Source organism: Palaemon carinicauda, chromosome 44 (genome assembly GCF_036898095.1).
Source record: "Palaemon carinicauda isolate YSFRI2023 chromosome 44, ASM3689809v2, whole genome shotgun sequence".
Classification (NCBI taxonomy): Eukaryota; Metazoa; Arthropoda; class Malacostraca; order Decapoda; family Palaemonidae; genus Palaemon; species Palaemon carinicauda.
Window position 1 is genome coordinate 47,706,195 of NC_090768.1, and position 5,666 is coordinate 47,711,860.

The window sequence follows — 5,666 nt, forward strand, 5'->3', positions numbered from 1 at the left end:
AAAGAGCTTCAGGTTTGTATGGTTAGGAAAAATTCAAATTATTTCCAAATTTGTCATTTGTTCCAGCACCAAATACAAACTGTCAGCTCTTTACTACAGACACTCATGTTTAGGTGGGTGGAAGTCCAAAACCAACTGGCTGGTCACTGGTCCAGGATGTGCCTCTTATGCTTCGCACAAGCTGTGGAAGATTGATTGATTATTAGGTATTATCTGGCATCGTAACAGCAGAGGTCATTGATACCAAAGAATATAGTTAACGATTATTATGCATCTCACTTTAACTTGTGATTAAATCTTATTAAATAGACCAGTATCCATAAGAAAATTAAAAAGGCAATCCACATTGCATCCAGGTCCCAAAATTTTAGATAATATGTAAATGCCACTGCTATCTTTAAAATTATGAAAATGTCGTAATCTTTCGGTCAAGTAACTTGGACACTGGTTAATATATGTTTCACAGTCAGTGGCAGCAAGCAATCTTCACAGAATGGCTGATGTTCTCCACTCATCAAAAAGCTGTGCGTAAATCTGGTGTGACCAATTCTCATTCGGCACAGTACCACTTCTCTTGACCTTTGCATGTCAAAATATGCCCCTGGACGAGATGATTTAACAATTTCACTATTTTTTTTATTTTCTAACTCCCAATAAAAGTTCCAAGTTTTTCTAAGTATGGACTGAATTACGGGGTACATATCTTTTGCAGGTAGCATGAAGTTATTTCTTATACAGCTACGAACTGCCTCCTTTGCCACGGAGTCTGCTTTCTCATTTCCCTTTATATCGAGATGAGCAGGAACCCAACAAAATTATATATTCTTACCTCTATTTCCCAGTAGATATAGCCATTCAAGAATTTTGATTATTATTGGCTGCAATGAATTAAAGTGGTTCATTGCCATCAATACACTCAAGGAGTAGCTAAAAATAACAATCTTTATGGGGTAGCCGGAAGATATCCTTAACTGCCATTAAAATAGCATAGTATTCAGCTGTAAGAATGGATGCTTGGTTAGGTAATCTAATACTTTGATTAAAATTTGGAAAACATATCCCAAATCCAACACCAACGCTGGACTTGGATCCATCCATAAAAACAAAAACAGAGTCCTTATGGCATTCTATGTGCTCCAAGAAAGTAACTCTCATTATCTCCTTGGATGTTTCTCGTTTTGAATCTAATATACATTTACAGAAATCTACAGAGGGTACATTTCATGGAGGTACTTTAGAGTACTCTACAGGTAAAATATTCCCCTTGGGGATTTCAAAGTCCTCCAAGGTTCTTAAATCTCTATACCCTAACGGTTTAGGGTATCTAGGATGATTATCATAAAAACTAGTACATCTTAAATTAATAACCGTTTCATATGTGAGTGACTTTGGCAGCTTCTGAAGTCTAAACCAGTATCGAACCAGCGATGACTGGCGGTGAAGCTCCAAAGGCATTTCACAAGCATCTACTAACAGACTAGATATGGGAGATGACTTAAAAGCTCCACTGGCTAGTCTTATTCCAGCATTGTGTACAGAATCTAATAATGCCAATGTTGTTTTAGTTGCTGAGGAATATATTTCACATCCATATGCAACTTTAGATGCAATTAATGCTTTGTAAAGCATTAGAAGGTGCTTTTGATCAGCACCCCAACATGTATGGGATAAAATTCTAATCAAATTAAGACTGAATACATTTAACTTTCAAATTTTTAATATGAGGAACCCATGTTAACTTACTGTCAAATAATAACCCTAAAAACAAGGTCTCATCTTTGCAAGAAATTCTTTTCCCATATATGTATAAGTCAGGGTCCGGATGAATACCTCTTATACGGCAGAAATGCATCGCCACAGTTTTCGAAGCTGAAAACTTGAGTCCTTGTTTGGCAGCCCATTCTGCTACCCTATTAATTGTTAGCTGAATCTTTCTTTTGGTAACAGCCATTCGTGATGCTACAAATAAGATAGAGAGGTCATTTACAAATAAGGTGCGCATGACATCACGAGGGATTACGTTACTAATGCCATTTATGGATAAGGCAAAAAATGTTACACTAAGGACTCTGCCTTGTGGAACACCTTCTTCTTGATTATGAATTGATGAGAATGTATTTCCTACTCTGACTTTAAATTGACGGTTACTCAGGAATGATCTAATAAACATTGGCAGTTCCCCTCTCAAGCCAATTTCATGAATGGTTTGAAGAATACCATGTTTCCAAGTGGTATCGTATGCCTTCTCCAAGTCAAAGAAAATATATATGTGAAGCTTTTTGTTGGCAAAAGCTTCACAAATTGATGCCTCTAATCTTGCTAAGACACCAATGCAGGATCGCATTTGTCGGAAGCCACACTGTGAGGGGCTAATAAGTCCCTTCTGTTCTAAAACCCATACCAGTCGTACGTTCACCATCTTTTCTATTAATTTACATATACAAGATGTTAATGCAATTGGCCGATAGTTGGTTATAATTTTGCTATCTTTTCCAGGTTTCAAAAAGGCTAAAATTATACAAATGCTCCTAATATTAGGGAATAGACTCTCTTTCCAAATTCTATTGATGATACTGAGTAAAAAAATTTAGTTTCTATGGGTAAATGTTTCATCATTGAATAGGTGATATTATCAATTCCAGGAGCATAATCATTACATGTAGACAGGGCTGACAAAAGCTCTTTCATGCTAAAAGGCAAATTATATGGTTCCATTCTTATAGCTCCAAAGTCAAGAGGGCGATTCTCTTCTTGTATACGTTGTTGGTGATACAGAGATGTAGGATTTTTTGAGGAGATTTTTGAAAAATGATCTGCAAACGCTTCACTTATATTCTCTGGATTTTGTAACATTTGACCGTTACATTCAATTACAGGTGATGGCAAAGGTATGTGTTTCCCGCTAATCTTTCTTATTTTTGTTCAGATCTTCGTTAAGTTAGTCTTCCAATTAATTCTAGATAAAGTTTATCCAGGACTGGTGCTTAGCCTGTTTGATTTGGTATCTAAACTTGGCTCTTGCTTTATTATAACAAATTAAGTAATAATTACAAGGATGACGCCGATATCGAGTAAATACAGCTCTCATAGCTTTACGGGTTATTTGACATTGAATATTCCACAAAGGGACCGGTTTTCGTGTAAACTGACCTGTAGTTCGAGGAATTGACTTATTACTGGCATCTATATCTATAATGATTTTATTAAAAAATTCAAGGGCTTCCTCTACAGTGGGAAAATTATCAGCATCAATTTCTATCAATGAAAGCACAGTAAACAATGCCCAAGTAGCTTTATCAATTACCCATCTTGGAGATCTTGGTGCAGCTATTTCATCAAGTAATTTAAGTACGATTGGAAAATGGTCACTTCCAATACCTTCATCCATTACTTCCCATGGAAAATCTAAAAAGCACTCAGGAGTGCAAAATAAGATATCTATAGATGAAAGGGTTCCATTTTGTACATGGAAATGTGTTGGTGCTCCAGTATTCAAAACAGCAAGCTCTTTCTCTTCAATGAAAGAAAAAATTTAATTGCCTCGGGAGTTGGAAATAATATCCCCCCACATAGGATGTCTCCTGTTAAAGTCCCCCAAGAGTAAAAATGGCTTAGGAAGCTGATCTATCAAGTTATCAAGTTCTTGCTTCAGGTTTTGATCACCTCGATTGGGTGGCAGATATATGGAACATATGGTGTATGCTCGTTTTAAATGCATTTGTACGGCTACTACTTGAAGATTTGTTTGTAAACTAATCTTGTTATGGATAACATCTCGTCGCACCAGTAATGCACATCCACCATGTCTATCTTCATGTTCCTGGACTTCGGTTTATTCCTGGCATTCCGTGCATCTCTTTTTCTCCGGGGATATTCAGCAATAACTATGCCTTAGAAATGGTGCTAGAGGAGCATTTCACTGGGCGACACAGGTCGAGCCCAGAAATAGATTTTTCCTTCGTCAAAATCCCTTATTTAGCTCTGAAGCCTTGGCAATTCCATTGAAGTATCGTGAGTTTGCTATCCATGAGTGCAAATTATGATTTATTTTTATCTAAACATTTTATCTTAGGGGCATTTCTTATGGGGAAAATTTTTAATTCTGATTTTTATCAATATTTTCTGGCGGTCTCCCTTCTGGGGTTCTCTCTCTCTTCTTATTTTCTTTAAGATGATTGACAGTTTCAGGTAATGGACTGTCTTCTTTCATATTGGTATTGTCTAATGATGTGTTTATGTCAATATTTACAACACTTTTAGCTGGTCTTAAAATCTTTTCAAATGATGCAGGTTGCTTCAGATTATCTTTATTCTGTTCTTGAAGCAGATGTTCTGAGCTTTCTTTGGATCCAGAAGGTTTCTGAGTATCTTTACGTTCTTCCAATACCTGTTTTAATTTTTCTACACTTTCCTGACTTAGATTTACAATGGAGCTTTCATCTTGTATAACCACGCTTAAATCTTTCTTTATTTTGGAACCTAGGATAATAATTTTGTCATTGCGCTTAGGCAAACTTTTCTTCAAAACCAATGAAAAAGGTTGCCCTGGTCTTATCTGTTTTTAAAGAGCTCTTTTATGAGCCTCTTTAAAAGTCACCTTTTCCATGGTTCGAATGGCCAGAATTTCTTTCTCAAAAATAAACTTCACACAACTTTTTGATGTTGCTGGGTGTTCTTCCCCACAATGAATACAGCAGGGACTTTCTATACAAGCTCCGTGACTATTTTTGCCAGTTTGCACAGACACCGGGCTTATTATTTAATTTTTCTTTACATTTTTGGCTTAGGAGGACATACATTTGGCAATGGTAGCATTGCAATGGTTAAGGGATGTAGGGTTTCACTTTCAAAAATAACCAGCCAGCTTTAATAGCATTGGTTAGTCTACACTGGTCAAAAGTTAAAACCAAAGCAGCGAGAGGGACACGTTGTTCTCCGACTCTCTTTCTCATTCTTACTACTTTTACTACTCCTCAGTTCATTCTCAATTTCTTTTTCCTCTAGCTCTAACAATTCTGGCGCATATATCACACCCCTACTCTGGTTAAAAAAAGGGTGTGAAAAGCATTTGACATTATGACCATCCAATGTTGAGAGCTTTTAATCTTTCACTTTGTATTGGAGACAGTGTCTCTATCAGGAGACTTCCATTTCCTTGAGGAAGAATTTTTGGCTGCCCTCCACATTTACTTACTATTTCCCTGTTGGCTTTAAAAACATTTACATGCTCATGTCTTCCATTTTCAAATTCTAGTATCAAAAATTTCTCATAATTTACTACCTCATAGTGACCAGGTAATATTTCGACTTTTCTATATTTTTCTGGCCTGTCATCGCTTCTTACTTTCTCTCTCTTCTTCTCTAATATATTCTTGTGATCATTTTTTACATGACACGAGTTAGGTTCTAATGTTACAATATTAGAACCTGATTTGGGGTTGTCAATACCGAGGTCCAAGTTTGTCCTTTCCATGTCGTCAACAGAGGGGCTGGTTTTTTTGCAAAGAGCAAGCCGGGTTATCTACCTCTTATCGGAGGATGTCAGTCCTCCTATCCCATGTGGCCCAACACGAGAAGAGGCTTCAGCGGGGCCCAGTCCTCTATTAGAGAGGGGCTGCCTCTCTTAAGGTGGGCGTACACTAGTCAGTGGGGGTGGTTAGCCCCTC

At 37.1% G+C, this 5,666-nt stretch overlaps 1 pseudogene; it reads right to left on the reverse strand.

Annotated features, from left to right (window-relative positions):
* Window positions 1–1,221: 1,221 nt before the first annotated feature.
* Window positions 1,222–1,852, reverse strand: LOC137634410 (uncharacterized; annotated as a pseudogene).
* Window positions 1,853–5,666: the final 3,814 nt, after the last annotated feature.